The sequence below is a fragment of the Triticum aestivum genome, chromosome 7B (assembly GCF_018294505.1).
Source record: "Triticum aestivum cultivar Chinese Spring chromosome 7B, IWGSC CS RefSeq v2.1, whole genome shotgun sequence".
Classification (NCBI taxonomy): domain Eukaryota; kingdom Viridiplantae; phylum Streptophyta; class Magnoliopsida; order Poales; family Poaceae; genus Triticum; species Triticum aestivum.
Genome location: NC_057813.1, coordinates 452,841,187 through 452,858,651, shown reverse-complemented (window position 1 = coordinate 452,858,651; position 17,465 = coordinate 452,841,187).

Below are 17,465 nucleotides of genomic sequence, written 5' to 3'. Positions count from 1 at the left end.
CATTGCAAGGCGGGTTCCTCCTCCGAATAATAGAAGATTGTGAACACCAGGATAGTGTCCGGCTCTGCAAAATAAATTCCACATTCCACCGTAGAGAGAATAATATATACACAAGTTCAATCTGCTGACGTTTTTTACGGCATGACGTCACGCCACTACCAAGCCATTACTTGAATCATTTTTTACTCTACCACCTCGGCGCATTTAGCGAAGCGGTTTCCTTGGCACGTCTTGTCGAAGCGGAGATCGTGTTCCCCCTTAATCCGGGATTCTCATCAATACGGACGTGGGTAACCCAACCGCGCCATTGATGGTGACGCTTGGGGGATAAGCGAGTTTTACCAGGCCGGTGGGGGACGCGTAGACTTCGCCCGCCCATATAAGGGATAAGGATTCACCTTTTCACCTACGCCTTCTTCCTCCTTTGCTTATCCATCTCCGCGCACTCGAGCTCCAGCGCCCAAGCCCGCACATCTTGTCTCAACCTTCCCCAGTTATGTCCGGAGCGGGAGGCAAGTGGATGACCTCCTCCGTTATGGAGGAGCACATCGAAAGACTGCGCAGCGCCGGCTACCTGTCCGGCGACATCGCGCACCGGCTACCCGACAAGGGGCAGCTCATCCCCACCCCCAGGCCCCATGAGAGGGTCGTTTTTCTTCCCAACTTCCTCCGCGGACTGGGTTTTCCACTTCACCCCTTTGTCCGGGGGCTCATGTTCTACTACGGCCTGGATTTCCATGATCTGGCGCCGAACTTCATCCTCAACATCTCGGCGTTTATCGTCGTGTGCGAGGCCTTCCTCTGCATCCAGCCCCACTTCGGCTTGTGGCTCAAGACCTTCAATGTCAAGCCGAAGTTAGTGAAGGGCACTCAAGCGGAGTGCGGAGGCGCCATGTTGGGCAAGATGCCCAATGTCCTTTGGTTCGAAGGGGCCTTTGTGGAATCCGTCAAGGGGTGGCAATCGGGGTGGTTCTATATCACCGAGTCGTGCGACCCTAAGTGGGCGGCGGCCCCCGAGTTCAGATCTGGTATCCCCATGCAGCTCACCTCCTGGAAAGAGAAGGGCTTGCTATGGGGTAGTTCGGAGGAGCTGACGGTACTCCAAGCCTGTATCCAGAAGCTGGTGAAGAAGCTCAGGCTGGTTAACATGGTCCAAGTCATGCTCGTCCGCCGGATTCTCCCATGCCAAGAGCGGGCATTCAATCTGTGGGAGTTCAATCCGGAACAGCACCAGGCGCTGAGCGGGCTCTTCGACACGACGTACGAAGGCGCCTGGAGGGTGTTGTTTAAGGGTGCCGAAGCCCCCGCATCCACGACTGAAGATCGCGGATTTCGCTCGCAGCGCCAAGCCGACGAGGTAAGTGATTCTACCCCTTTACGGGACACTTGCTTTTCATAGTTTGATTCTATGCGGGTTTTAATTTCCCCTTTTCCTTTGACAGGACTGGATGAGGAAGGCGGAGCAGATTATCTGCCCGGCTCCTATGCCAGAAAACCCAGTAGACGCCCGTCTAGCGAGGCTGCTGGTTCCGGCACCGCACGTGGTGCCGGAGAAGAAGGCCAAGAAGGAGGCCACGGGTGCTCAAAAGAGTTCCTGCTTTCAGGTGTCCGATGACTCCGGGGCGGACTCCTCCCCCGAAAACGAGGAGGAGAAGGAGGACTCTCTCCCAGAGGAGGGAGAGAGGAAGAGGAAGGCTTCCCCAACAGGGAAGGCCGAAGGGTCCAAGAGGGGAAGGACTATTCCCCCGGACAGTTCCGCCAACATCAATGTTGGCGAGGAAGAATGGCCTTCAAGGGCCAGGCCTCCGGCTAGATCGTAAGTATCCGGATTCCTGAGTGATTTATAACTTCTTTTTCTGTGTCACATAGTGTCATTCTGATGCCGCATGCTGCCTGTAGTCCGGCCAAGGATGATCTCCCCGCTTCATCGAGCGGGTCGTTGGCTCCGTCGGATGTAGATTCCATCCCGGCCGCCTCCACCCCTCGCGACACCGAGGACACCGAGGTGGGATCCCAAGAAGGGACCCATCAGGGGGAGGCTCCGGAGGCGCCACAAGGCAGCCTCCCGGACTTTGCGCCGGACTCCATATCAGAACCCGCAGTGGTTCCGGAGCCCGGCCGGCGGCCCCTTAGCACGAAGGGCAAGACCGTGACGCCGGCGGCTTCCGTCCAACCGGAGGCGCCGGACAATTTGTTGGAGGCGCTCCAAAGCGCTTCCATTGAGGAAGAACACCGCACTATTATGAGTGCGGTGATTCAGAAGGTACAGCTCGCCAAGAGCGGGCTGACCGGAGCCTGCAGTAGCCTTCTATCAGGCTTTGAGGTAAGAAGATAAAAATATGCAATGTAATACCGCATAGACAGTAGCCCCTGATGCTCGGTTCGGTGTTCGGAAAGAAAAGTCGGACTGAGGATCTGAAAAAAAAGAAGATATACGCAAGGTTGCTAAAAAATTATGTCAATATGGGTTGCAGGCTGCGCTGCTGACCTCTGCCGCACTGACTGCGGAGGTCGGAGCTTTGAAGCAGGAGCTCGAGCGGTCCGAGCAAGAGCTCGGCCACGCCAAGAAGCAGCTCCAGGACAAAGAAGGTGAGTAACACCATTTTGAACTTGTACCTTACAGAAAAGGATTTAGGTTGCAACAAAAAATAACAAGGATAACATGGGTACTACAGGGGCCACGAATGAGGTGGCGACCCTGAAGGAGGCCGTGTCTGTGGCCGAACGCAATGCGGCCGCGGAACGGGCAGAGCGAGAAAAGCAGGAGGCGCGGGTGGCGGTGGTTCAGCAAGAGCTCCAGGCTCTCATGGAAAAGCATGAGAGTTTGGAGCGTGACTCAAAGACTCGAGAGTCCGAGCTTGCCTCGGCTCTCGAAAGTGCCAAGACTGCCAAGGCCGATGCCCATAAGTCCCTTCAGGAGGTTGAGTTGGTGAGGAAGATAGCGGCGGGTAAGGCATTTTTCATGCAAAGCAAGCATGTGAATGTAAATTACGTGTTACTTACCCGAATTCGGAGCTCCCCAGGGGCGTTTGCAGATCTACCTCGCAGCGTGTCTGATGCCGCCGCATTCTACCGAGCCGAGGAGGGGAGCTCAACGGAGAAGGTCTTTTGGTCTTAGTATGCTGAGGCCGGCCATCCGGTGCCCCCTAGCGACCAGCTGAAGCAGCTGGTCGAGCTCCACAAGGCGGCCGAGCAGGCCATGAAGGGCCTCATAGTCCGGCTGTGGCCTGGAGAGGCCATGCCTGGGAGCTACTTCGGTCTCGTGCGACGGTTGGTGGATGCGTGCCCCTAGGTGGAGGTTATCAAGCGCTCCGCCTATATTGAAGGTGCTCGTCGGGCCCTTGCCCGCGCAAAGGTGCATTGGGGCAAGCTGGATGCGAAGAAGCTAATCACTGACACGCCACCAGCGGGCAAGGAATATCGTACGCCCGAAATGTACTATAGGACTGTCCTGAAGGGTGCCCGCAAGATTGCGGATGAGTGCCCCAGAGATGTAATTATTGAGTAAATTCGCAATGTGTTATCCTGTGCGCTGAAAACTTTGTTCATATGCGCTAAGCAACGCTTGTTAATTTAAAATATTACCTTCTGTGCGGCCGTTTATTAAATCTGAGAGATGGCAAGTCGTCGGCTTCAGCCCCCATGCCACGAGTGCTGGGGTGTTTGGGATAAACTTGAGCAGTCTTGTTCCCATTTTTGGGTCCATCTAGGGAGGCGCTCAACACAACGAACAAGGCAACCGGACTTATAGTGCTTGAACACTCTCACTTAGCCATAGAATTCTATAATTTTAAATTTCGGCGAAGCCCCTAGTATTCGGAAGGACGAATTAGGGGCGCTATCCACGCCTTTGTCGGATATTATCCGGAACTTCGCTCGAAGCGGCGTAGGTCTTTAAGGACCCGAAAGGACCTCTCAAACAGCGAGCAGTCTCTCGCCTTATCATGACAGTCAGTTTTAGCTTTCTCCACTGAGGCGTTAACCCGGCTCAACCGGGGCGCAATCGCAGTGGTTCTCCCAGTGCTACCTTAGCCGATAGAACGGAACGTAAGGTGCCAAACATGGGAGCCGGGCAAACCCAACTATTGACCCAAGACATGATTCGGAGCCGATTCATATAATGCTATAAGTTCGGGGTGCCGCACTTGTGAAAGTGTTCGGACTTTATCACACCATAATGCGGGGAACATAAGCCCTTGGTGTATTTGGCCGTACCAAAATGTACGGATGCAACATGTCGTAAATGAACATATATATATATATAAGGTAATGCAATTATGGGCAAAAAGTGCTGCATTTTATTCGAGAAGATCTGCTATGAGTGCGGAATGATACAAATAGTGCGGAAAAAAAGGGATTGGACGAATTAAAGGCGTCTCCCTCCAGGGGTAGGCTGCGGAATGGTGTATTTAACAAATTTAATGCTCGTAATAGAGACCACCTGAGTGTTCGTCGCAGCCTTTGTCCCTCCCTGGCTGTTGCATCATGAGTTCAGCAGGTTCGTCGCCGGACAGAGTCCTGTGTAAAAAAAAGAAATAAAAGATAAAAAGAGCCACACACTTGGGAGCCCCTGGTGTGGTCGAACCGCACTCTGGGTCTGGTGTGGTTGTGCCTCTCCCCCTATGCCCATGGTATCTCCAGGGCATAATTATGTACGCGGAGAGTTTGTCTTACAATTGTGCGAGGGCTGGGGTTGAGTCCGCATTGCTACGCGTGCTCGGAACGTGCCAGGTGGTCTTGGTTGATGTTGCTCCGGGCGCGTTTGGCCGTGTCCGGTCGTTTAACGGCCGGACTCGAAAATTGCCTTAAAAGGCTGCTCTGTACTTCTGCCGCGAGAGCCGTTGTATGTTCCTCCATTCAGAGGGAGCGTTCCGTGTTTCCATTCACCGTGATGACTCCACGAGGGCCTGGCATCTTGAGCTTGAGGTATGCATAATGTGGCACCGCGTTGAATTTTGCGAACACGGTTCGTCCGAGCAGAGCGTGATAGCCACTGCAGAATGGGACTATGTCGAAGATTAACTCCTCGCTTCGGAAATTATCCGGGGATCCGAAGACCACTTCCAGTGTAACTGAGCCTGTACAACTGGCTTCGACACCTGGTATGACGCCTTTGAAGGTTGTCTTTGTAGGTTTAATCCTTGAAGGGTCTATGCCCATCTTGCGCACTGTATCCTGATAAAGCAGGTTCAGGCTACTGCCGCCGTCCATCAGGACTCTCGTGAGGTGAAATCCATCGACGATTGGGTCTAAAACCAATGCGGCGAATCCGCCATGGCGGATACTGGTCGGATGGTCTCTTCGATCGAAAGTGATCGGGCAAGAGGACCATGGGTTGAATTTAGGGGCGACTGGCTCCATCGCGTATACGTCCCTTAGTGCACGCTTCCGCTCCCTCTTGGGAATATGCGTTGCGTATATCATGTTTACCGTCCGAACTTGAGGGGGAATCCCTTTTGTCCTCTGTTGTTCGGCGGCCGGGTCTCTTCCTCGTCATCGCTGTGTAGCCCCTTGTCACTGTTTTCGGCGATTAATTTGCCCGCCTGCTTGAATACCCAACAATCTCTGTTGGTGTGGTTAGTTGGCTTTTCGGGGGTTCCATGTATTTGACAGGAGCGGTCGAGTATTCGGTCCAAATTGGACGGGCCCGGAGTGGTTCTTTTGAATGGCTTCTTCCGTTGACCGGGCTTGGAGCCTCGGAATCCGGTGTTGACTGTCGTATCCTCATTGCTGTCGTCGTTAATATGGCGTTTGTTTTTGTTTCGACGCAACCTGCCATTGCGGTCCTTGGTATCCGGACTGCCAGCATTTTTGCTGAGGTTGTTGCCGCGAGCTAGCCAGCTATCCTCTCCCGCACAGAAGCGGGTCATGAGTGATGTGAGGGCTGCCATGGATTTCGGCTTTTCCTGTCCTAGGTGCCGGGCCAGCCACTCATCGCGGATGTTATGTTTGAAGGCAGTGAGGGCCTCTGCATCCGGACAGTCGACGATTTGATTTTTCTTTGTTAAAAACCGTGTCCAGAATTGCCTGGCCGATTCGTCTGGCTGCTGGATTATGTGGCTTAGGTCATCTGCGTCCGGTGGTCGCACATACGTGCCCTGGAAGTTGTCGAGGAATGCGGCTTCCAGGTCTTCCCAGCATCCAATTGACTCTGCGGGCAGGCTGTTAAGCCAATGCCGAGCTGGTCCTTTAAGCTTGAGCGGGAGATATTTGATGGCGTGAAGATCGTCGCCGCGGGCCATATGTATATGGAGGAGATAATCCTCAATCCAAACCGCGGGGTCTGTTGTGCCATCGTAGGATTCGACATTGACGGGTTTAAACCCTTCAGGGATTTGATGATCCATTACTTCGTCAGTGAAGCATAGTGGGTGTGCGGCGCCTCTGTATTGAGCAATATCGCGATGTAGCTCGAGAGAGCGTTGTCTGCTATGTTCGGCCCGGCCGGAGTAGTTGTATCCGGCGCGACGGTATTCATCGTGGGTCTTGGGGCGCCCACATGATCCATAGATAGATCTGGATTGTCTCGCCTTGTCCTCCAATATATCCTGCAAGTCTGGCGCGTTCCCCCGTGGCTTCATGCTTTTTGAGCGATGCCGGGGTACGGTTTTGGTGGAGGGCTTGCATGCCTCTCTGTCGCGGCCACGAGGTGGTCGGTCTGCCGTATTGTGCGCTGGTGATGCAGGTTTGTACGCTTCCTCCTCTAGTCGGGGGAACAACTTGCGTTTTGGGTAACTTTTGGAGGGGCGTTCGAGTTCATACTCTTCGGCCGCGAGGACCTCGGTCCATCTGTCGGCCAGTAGGTCTTGATCAGCTTGAAGTTGTTGCTGCTTTTTCTTTAGGCTGTTTGCCGTGGCCATTAGCCTGCGTCTGAAACGCTCTTGTTCGACGGGATCCTCAAGCACGACGAATTCGTCGTCGTCGAGGCTTGCCTCGTCTCCGGAGGGAGGTAAGTAATTATCATCCTCGACCTCTTCGTCTGCCACCCTCTCGTGAGGGCTTGCTTCTGCTTCCTCCTGCGTTGGATCGTGCTAGAGGGGGTTGTCTTCGGCACTTTCTGGGGTGTTATTATCTCCTGTGCCGGAATCTCTATTCTTGCTGTGGCGGGGTTTAGAGCGGCGCCGCTGATGCCGGCGCTTGGGTTGTTTCTTTAAGGAATCGGCCTCCGTTGCTTCTTCGCCATCCCCATCTTTTGGGGTGTCCACCATATATATGTCGTATGACAAGGTGGTCTTCCAGTGTCCTGTAGGCACTGGTTCTTGATAGTCTCCGGCATCGTCGTCCATACCGTTGATGTCTTCGGAGTCATAGTCGAGTACGTCGGTTAGATCGTTGACGGTGGCTACGAAGTGGGTGGTGGGTGGGCCCTGAATTTCTTCGTCGTCCGCATCCCAACCATCCTGGTCGTAGTCCGGCCTGGGCTCTTCGGATAGCGAGAGATGCTTCAGCAAATTTAAGATATCGCCGAAGGGTGAGTGCTGAAAGATGTCCGTAGCGGTGAATTCCATGATCGGCGCCCAGTCGGATTCGACCGGCAGGGGCGCAGGAGGTTCGGAGTCCGGCAGAGAGTCCGGCACCTCGGAGTCATGAGCTTTATGTAGGACAAGGTAAGTGTTCGGCTCCATCACCGTAGAAGTTGCAGCTCCCGAGGCGGTGTCCAGCCATCCGTCCTCGATCTGAGCGATCGGCTCCGGACTATGGGTCGGAGCGGATTCATGTGCGGCCTCCAAGGTGCTGTCCGGCGGCAGAGTTAGGTCGTGCCCATCGTGACAGCGCGGCACGCTCGGCTGTGGCTCAGATCCGTCGAAGATCAAGTCCCCGCGGATATCGGCCGCGAAGTTTAGGCTTCCAAACCTGACCTGACGGCCAGGGGCGTAGCTTTCGATCTGCTCCAGATGGCCAAGTGAGTTGGCCTGCAGTGCGAAGCCGCCGAATACAAAGATCTGTCCGGGGAGAAAAGTCTCACCCAGGACTGCGTCGTTGTCGATTGAAGAGGCCATCAAGCCTATCGGTGACGACACAGAGGAACTCTCAATGAAAGCACCAATGTCGGTGTCAAAACCGGCGGATCTCGGGTAGGGGGTCCCGAACTGTGCTTCTAGGCGGATGGTAACAGGAGACAGGGGACACGATGTTTTACCCAGGTTCGGGCCCTCTTGATGGAGGTAAAACCCTACGTCCTGCTTGATTGATATTGATATTGTGGATGTTTACAAGAGTGGATCTACCACGAGATCAAGGAGGCTAAACCCTAGAAGCTAGCCTATGGTATGATTGTAATGGTTGTTGTTGTGTCCTACGGACTAGAGCCATCCGGTTTATATAGACACCGAAGAGGGCTAGGGTTACATAGAGTCGGTTACAATAGTAGGAGATCTACATATCCGTATCGCCAAGCTTGCCTTCCACGCCAAGGAAAGTCCCATCCGGACACGGGGCAAAGTCTTCAATCTTGTATCTTCATAGTCTTGGAGTCCGGTCGATGATGATAGTCCGGCCGATGATAGTTCGGCTGATGATGGTAGTCTGGCTATCCGGACACCCCCTAATCCAGGACTCCCTCAGGGAGTGTCTCGACATTGAGGGGGGCTTAATGGAGCCAGGCGGAGTCGTCGGCGACGAAGACGAGCGCACCGAGACGGATCTCGCGGCCCTCGGCCAATCCACCTCCCGAAACCATGATGATGGGAATCGGAAAAACTGCAACCTCACCAGAAAGTCGCTAAGACACCTGCCCCATGGTGGGCGCCAACTGTCGTGGTTCTAAGCCTGACAGTAGAATGGGGGGTAGGTATGAGGAGGCAAGATCCTAGCTATGGTGAAGTTGTGCACGCAAGACTTACGAGTTCAGGCCCTTCTCTGTGGAAGTAACAGCTAATGAAGCCATGTACCTAGAGTAGGGTTACGGGCCTGTCCAAGGTACCCTCCCCAAGGACATCTCTTAGAAGAAGCCGTCTTTCAGTCGACCAAGAGGAACTCCACTCGACGGACTAGAAGACACTCGACCATGAAGACTCACTCGACCATCAGGAATTCAGGATCTATTCTGTATCCAAACGGTCTGTAATTAAGTAGTCTTAATGGTCATGATGACACTTTATGTAGGGCGTTACCAGTAACGCCAGGCCTTAATGTACTTTAACCCTCTGCTACATGGGCTGGCTGGGGTCCTGGCGTCCTCTATATAATCCACCCCCCTCCACTGGTAGAAGGGTTCGCACCCCTGTAACTCATATACACATAAACCAGTCGACCGCCTCCGGGCTCCGGGACGTAGGGCTGTTACTTCCTCCGAGAAGGGCCTGAACTCGTAAAACACTCGTGTGTACAACTACTCCATAGCTAGGATCTTGCCTCTCCATACCTACCCCCCATTCTACTATCAGACTTAGAACCACGACAGTTGGCGCCCACCATGGGGCCGGTGTCTTAGTGACTTGTTGGAGAAGTTGCAATCTTTTCGATTCCCATCATCATGGTTTCAGGTGGAGTTTGGGTTGAGGGCCGCGAGATCCGTCTCGGCGCGCTCACATTCATCGCCGATGACTCTGCCTAGTTGCAGGAGGCCCCGCTCGACGTTGATGCGCTCCCGATCCGCGGAGCTACGCATTTTCGAGCATGCGTCTGCGGCGTCCTTCTGTGGCAACCGTCGACTCAATATCGGCCGGTTTTCGTGTCATCCTCCCTCCCAGCTTCCCGCCGGCGTAAGCGCTCCGGTCGGTCGAGGCTTCAGCGGTGGGTGAGGCACGCAGTGGCTCGCCAGTCGACCACTGCCCAAGTCGCGGCAATCGAGCCTGACGAATCTCTCTACGGCCTGTTCGACCTGTCGACTGGCTCCGCAGAGACTGCATCTGAATGCGACAGCAGTGATCCGGCGGCGGAGGTCCTGATGGTCAATGGACCGCATGTTCCCCCCGGTTTTCCTGGCACCGAGGGAGGCAACGGCGGAGGCGACCCGTCACACGACCATGAGGAGTACCGCCCCGAGCCCCTCGACTCACAGCAGAGGGAAGAGCTTCGCCGCCGGAACGTGGATGTGCTTCATACTCCGATCGTTGGAGAAACCCCTGAGGCTCGCGCCTTAGAGGACGCGCGCTTGGCCAACCTGGCTGAGCGCACTCGACTGGAGAACCTTCAGCAGGCACTCGACGAGCGCGCGCGACAACGGATTCCTGACTCCAGTCGACGCCAACTCTTTAAACCTCCGACTCAGGTATACCGCACTCCAATCCAGAATTTAGCAGCTGCAACATGTATAGCAGAGTCGATTCAGCCTTCCCAGTCAGAGGCTGGCAGGGGCTTGATGCAGATCAGGGATTTGCTCCGGGCAGCTGGAGATTAGAATTCAGCTGTGTCGCAGTCGCGGAACAGGATCCATAGCAGGTCCGTGGCGGCGAATACAGTCCAGTCGGCTCATAGCCCCAGATCGCCCCCGAGGCGTGAAGGGCGTGGGGACCGACACGATCAGTACAGGAACTATGAGCAGGATGATCACCGAGTCAATCGCAACGATCGACGTCGAGTGCCCACTCCTCCCCGGAGGGGTGGATCATATATGCCTTGGCAGCAAGATGACAGATGCCAGTACAGTGGCGGACGAAGAATTCCAGTCGACCCTAGAGAACCAGGCTTTGACGCGAGATCCATCATCGTTCAGGGTCTAGTCGACCGGAACAGAGCCCACAGAGAGGGTAATGACAAAGACATGCCCACCAGCAGCTGAGTACACGTCTCCGGACCAGAGTGCTTCAGCAGAGCCATCAGAGCCGCGGTGATTCCTCCCAACTTCAGGTTGGCGACTGGAGTCAACAAGTTCAACGGTGAGTCCAAGCCCGACACTTGGCTTGAGGACTACCGAGTGGCTGTTTAGATCGGCAGTGGAAATGACGAGGTGGCCATGAAGCATCTGCCCCTCATGTTGGAAGGGTCAGCCAGGGCATGGTTGAATTAGTTGATACCCAGCAGCATCTACACGTGGGAGGAGCTCTCCCGAGTGTTTGTCAGGACATTCGAAGGAACGTGCAAGCGGCCAGCGGGATTGACAGAGCTGCAATCTTGTGTACAGAAGTCGAATGAGACTCTGAGGGATTACATCCAGAGATGGATCACACTGCATCATACAGTGGAAAATGTGTCCGATCACCAGGCAGTCTGCGCCTTCAAGGAGGGCGTAAAGAACAGAGAGATAAGCCTGAAATTCGGTCGAACCGGAGACATGTCTTTGAGTCGAATGATGGAAATAGCCACCAAATATTCCAATGGTGAAGAAGAGGATCGTCTCCGGAGCGGCAAACTGTCAGTCGCCCAGGACACCGGAGGTGGAAATTCTAGTCGGAAGCAAAAGCGCAAAGTTGAGCCAGCCGCACCTGGAGAAGCCTTGGCCCTGAACCAAGGAAAATTCAAAGGAAAACCCAAGGGGCCTTGGAACCCCAAGAAGGTAAAAGATAAGGAAGGAAATGACGTGTTGGATTTGCCATGTCACATCCACACTAAGAAAGACAAAGAGGGTAATTTCATCTATCCGAAGCACACCACTCGGCAATGTCGACTCCTGATTCAGCAATTCCAAGGGAAGCAGTCCAAGGACAAAGAAAAAGAGTCGGACGAAGTTGAGGACAAGGAGGATAGTGACGGAGAATACCCGCAGTTCAATTCCACCTTGATGATTTTTGCCGATGTTGAGAGCAAACACCGACTGAAAGTTATAAACAGAGAGGTAAACATGGCTGCTCCGTCAACACCCAATTACCTGAAGTGGTCTCAGACTGCCATTACATTCGATCAATCTGATCACCCTACACACATAGCCACCCCTGGGAGGCAAGCGTTGGTGGTCGACCCGGTCGTTGAGGGCACTCGACTGACCAAAGTGTTGATGGATGGCGGCAGCAGTTTGAATATACTGTATGCTGAGACACTGAAAGGGATGGGCATTCCGATGTCCAGACTGAGCACGAGCAATATGAGCTTTTATGGAGTCATTCCTGGCAAGAAGGCCGCGTCACTCGGTCAGATTGCTCTCGATGTAGTTTTTGGTGATTTGAAGAATTTCCGCAAAGAGAAGCTGACATTTGAGGTTGTGGATTTCCAGAGTGCCTATCATGCAATTTTGGGTAGGCCAGCATATGCACGTTTTTTGGCTCGACCTTGTTACGTGTACCTCAAATTGAAGATGCCAGGCCCTAAAGGCGTGATCACTGTCACCGGTAACCGCAAAAAGGCAGAGGAGTGCTTTCAGAAGGGCTCAAAGATCGCCGATCCTCAGATGGTGGCAGAAGAGTGGCAAGAACACCAAAGGAACACAGACCCGAGTGATTTATTGCGAGCCAAGAAGCCTGCCACAGAATCAGCGTTTCAGTCGTCCGGTGAGACAAATCCCGTTCACATCCACCCGACCGACCCAAACGCTGCTCCGACTCATATCTCCACAACACTCGACCCCAAATAGGAAGAAGCGCTCATCCAGTTCCTCCGTGAGAACTGGGACATCTTCGCATGGAAACCTTCTGACATGCCGGGTGTACCCAGGGGACTGGCTGAGCATCGTCTACGAGTCGACTCGAAGGCAAAACCTGTGAAGGAACATCTGCGACGGTCCGCCGTCCAGAAAAGAAAGGCCATTGGCGAACAAGTGGCTCGGCTCCTAGCAGCAGAGTTTATCCGAGAGATTTACCACTCCGAGTGGCTCGCCAATGTCGTCATGGTCCCCAAAAAGGACAATTCTCTTCGCATGTGCATCGATTTCAAGCATATCAATCGGGCCTGCCCGAAAGATCATTTTCCTCTTCCCCGCATCGACCAAATAGTCGACTCAACTGCGGGATGTGAGCGACTTTCTTTCTTGGACGCTTATTCCGGGTACCATCAGATCCGTCTGTTTGGACCCGATGAGATCAAAACGGCTTTCATCACCCCATTCGGGTGCTTCTATTATGTCACCATGCCATTCGGCCTCAAGAATGCCATAGCCATGTTCATGAGGATGATTCAGAAGTGTTTGCTCACTCAAATCAGTCGGAATGTGGAAGCATACATGGATGACATTGTGGTCAAGTCACGGAAAGGTTCCGACCTGCTGACTGACCTAGCTGAAACATTTGCAAACCTCAGGAGGTACGATATCAAGCTTAATCCATCAAAATGCACATTCGGAGTTCCTGGCGGAAAGTTGCTTGGTTTTCTCGTTTCCGAACGGGGAATCGATGCTAACCCAGAAAAAATTGGCACTATACTCCGAATGAAACGCCCCGTGCGTGTGCACGATGTCCAGAAACTTACTGGATGCTTGGCCGCGTTAAGTCGATTCATCTCTCGCCTCGGTGAAAAGGCATTGCCTCTTTACCGACTGATGAAGAAGTCAGACAAGCTCGAGTGGACTCAAAAGCTGATGCAGCGTTTGCAGAGTTAAAAACCCTGCTTTCCACCCAGCCGGTGCTTGCTGCCCCAATCAGCAAAGAGCCTTTGCTTATTTACATTGCAGCCACAGGACAAGTCGTCAGCATTGTACTTACGGTCGAGCGGGAAGAGGAAGGAAAAGCCTTCAAAGTTCAGCGCCCAGTGTGTTACATTTCTGAAGTCCTGACCCTGTCCAAGCAACGATACCCTCATTATTAGAAGCTTGTGTATGGAATTTACATGACCACGAAGAAAGTTGCCCATTACTTCTCTGACCACATTATCATAGTCGTCACCGACGCCCCCTTATCAGAGATTCTGCACAATAGAGACGCAACTGGTTGAGTGGCAAAATGGGCGATTGAACTTCTTCCCCTTGATATCAGGTTTGAGGCAAAGAAAGCTATCAAGTCCCAAGCAATAGCAGATTTCCTCGCTGAGTGGACTGAACAGCAGTTGCCGACCCAAGTTCACTCGGAGCACTGGACTATGTTCTTCAATGGCTCCAAAATGCTGAATGGTTCCGGTGCCGGAGTGGTCTTGGTTTCCCCCCGAGGAGATAAGCTCGGATATGTACTCCAGATTCACTTTGATTCCACCAACAATGAAGCAGAATACGAAGCACTCTTGTACGGGTTGCGTATGGCCATTTCACTCGGCGTCCGTCGCCTCATGGTCTACGGCGACTCGGACTTAGTGGTCAACCAAGTTATGAAGGAGTGGGACGTCAGAAGCCCGGCCATGACTGGATACTGCAATGCAGTCAGAAAGCTGGAGAAGAAATTCGAGGGACTAGAGCTCCATCACATTCCCCGACTGAAAAATCAAGCAGCCGATGACTTGGCGAAGATAGATTCCAAGAGGGAAACCATTCCGAGTGGTGTGTTTTTGGAGCATGTTCACACGCCATCGGTTCAAGAAGATCCTTTCACTGAGGAAGTCCCGCAGCCCAAAAGCGCCACAGATCCGACTGAAGTCGAGGTTCCAGATGTGGTCGACTTGATCATGGAAGTTTTGGTCATCACTCCCGATTGGACAGTGCCCTATATCGCCTATATTTTGAGAAAAGAGCTCCCCGAGAATGAAGAAGAGGCTCGGGAGATCATCCGCTGATCCAAAGCCTTCGCCGTCATGAGGGGACAGTTATACAGAGAAAGTGCGACTGGAGTCAGCCAGAAATGCATAACACCAGGGGAAGGTCGAATGATTCTCAACGACATCCACTCGGGGACCTGTGGCCATCATGCGTCTTCTCGGACCATCGTGGCTAAAGCATACTGAGCTGGTTTTTATTGGCCCAGAGCAAATGAGATGGCGAAAGAGATAGTCGACAAATGTGAAGGATGTCAATCTTACTCCAATATGTCACACAAACCCGCCTCGGCCTTGAAGACCATTCCACTCGTCTGGCCTTTTGCTGTGTGGGGACTGGATATGGTTGGACCTCTGAGGACAGGCAGAAATGGTTACACCCATGTGTTGGTAGCAGTCGACAAGTTCACTAAATGGATCGAGGCTAAACCCATCAAGAATTTGGACGCCGACACCGCCATCAGCTTCATCAGGGAGTTGGTGTTCAGATACGGAGTTCCCCACAGTATCATCACGGATAATGGGTCAAACTTTGACTCCGAAGAGTTCAGAGCCTTCTGCGCATCTCAGGGTACGCGAGTCGACTATGCTTCAGTTGCTCACCCCCAGTCGAATGGACAAGCAAAGCGAGCAAATGGTTTAATTCTCAAAGGACTGAAACCCCGACTGATGCGCGACCTCAAACACGCATCTGGTGCGTGGGTCGACGAACTTCCGTCGGTACTTTGGGGGTTGAGGACCACGCCAAATCGGTCGACTGGAAGGACTCCGTTCTTCTTGGTCTACGGAGCCAAAGCAGTCTTGCCGAGTGACCTGCTTCACAATGCGCCCGAGTCAAACTTTACACCGAAGCCGAAGCACAGCAGGCCCGACAGGACGCAGTCGATCTTCTAGAAGAAGAAAGAGAGATGGCCTTTATCCGATCGACCATTTATTAGCAGGACTTACGTCGCTTCCATGCCAGAAATGTGAAGAGTCGAGCTTTCCAGGAAGGAGATTTAGTTCTCCGAGTGGATCAGCAGAAACCACACAAGCTTGCTCCTACTTGGGAAGGTCCCTTCATCGTCACCAAAGTTCTCCATAATGGGGCATACCGCCTTTACAATGTCGAGAACTAGATTGACGAGCCCAGAGCATGGAACGTGGACTTACTCCACCCTTTTTATACTTAAGTTTTTCACTCGGATGAGTTGTAATAAAAAGTACTCCTGTAGTGTATTCATCAAAGACAAAGAGTTTCATAATTTTCTTAGTGATTGTTATTGCTTTTGCTCTCATAAATCTGTCCCCCAGTGGGTGGCCTAGCTGCGAACCCGTTTCGCCTAAGCTTGTAAAAATCCTATCGAGTGGTAAGCCAGCCTTCCACTCGGAGGCTTAGCTGCGAATCCGTTTCGCCTAAGTTAAAACAAAATCCTACCGAGTGGTGAGCCAGCCTCCCACTCGGGGGCTTAGCTGCAGCCCAGTGCTCGCCTAAGTTTTTGAAAATCCTACCGAGTGGTGAGCCAGCCTCCCACTCGGGGGCTTAGTTGCAGCCCAGTGCTTGCCTAAGTTTTTGAAAATCCTACCGAGTGGTGAGCCAGCCTCGCACTCGGAGGCTTAGCTGCAGTCCAAGTACTCGCCTAAGTAAACAAATCCTACCGAGTGGTAAGCCAGCCTCCCACTCGGGGGCTTAGCTGCAGCCCAGTGCTCGCCTAAGTTTTTGAAAATCCTACCGAGTGGTGAGCCAGCCTCCCACTCGGAGGCTTAGCTGCAGTCCAAGTACTCGCCTAAGTAAACAAATCTTACCGAGTGGTAAGCCAGCCTTCCACTCGGGGGCTTAGCTGCAGCCCAGTGCTCGCCTAAGTTTTTGAAAATCCTACCGAGTGGTAAGCCAGCCTTCCACTCGGGGGCTTAGCTGCGAATCCGTTTCGCCTAAGTTAAAACAAAATCCTGCCGAGTGGAGAGCAAACCTCCCACTCGGGGGATTAGCTGCAGTCCAAGTACTCGCCTAAGTAAACAAATCCTGCCGAGTGGAGAGCAAACCTCCCACTCGGGGGCTTAGCTGCAGCCCAGTGCTCGCCTAAGTTTCTAAAAAATCCTGCCGAGTGGAGAGCAAACCTCCCACTCGGGGGCTTAGCTGCAGCCCAGTGCTCGCCTAAGTTTCTAAAAAATCCTACCGAGTGGTGAGCAAACCTCCCACTCGGGGGCTTAGCTGCAGCCCAGTGCTCGCCTAAGTTTCTAAAAAGTCCTGCCGAGTGGAGAGCAAACCTCCCACTCGGGGGGGCTTAGCTGCAGCCCAGTGCTCGCCTAAGTTTCTAAAAAATCCTACCGAGTGGAGAGCAAGCCTCCCACTCGGGGGCTTAGCTGAAGCCCAGTGCTCGCCTAAGTTTCTATAATCTTTCCGAGTGGAGAACAAGTTTCTCACTCGGAGGCTTGGCTGCGACCAAGCACTCGCCCAAACATGACGAGCACAAGTCGACTGCAATTTGTGCTTCACTCCTACCTGCAAAAGAGCATTCCAGATGCTAACATATATTCCAACCCAAAGGAGATAGTTGTCCAAAAGAAGCAAACATATTTCAACGGCAAATCAAGTTCGGATAACGTCCTACGGGCCCGGAAGTGCTCAGGCATCAAGCCTGTTAAAGTTTGGCGGTTACAAAAATCACTCGGCATTCCGAGGCAAATTCAAATCATCAAGCATAATAGTTTTTTACCCCTCCTGCGGAGGGCTGGAAGGCGCAACGAACTCGTCCAGGTCGATCCCATCTGCAATCTGAGTGGCGGCCGCGATGAAGGTCTCCATGAAAGAACGGAAGTCATGCTTCCTAGTATTGGCCACCTTGAGAGACACCAGCTTGTCCTCTCTCGCTTCTTTGCAGTGGACGCGGACCAAGGACAGTGCGACATCAGCACCGCACCGGGCAGAAGACTTCTTCCACTCTTGCACTCGACTCAGAATCTCGTTCAGTCGAGTCATCAGCGACTCAAGGTCATTC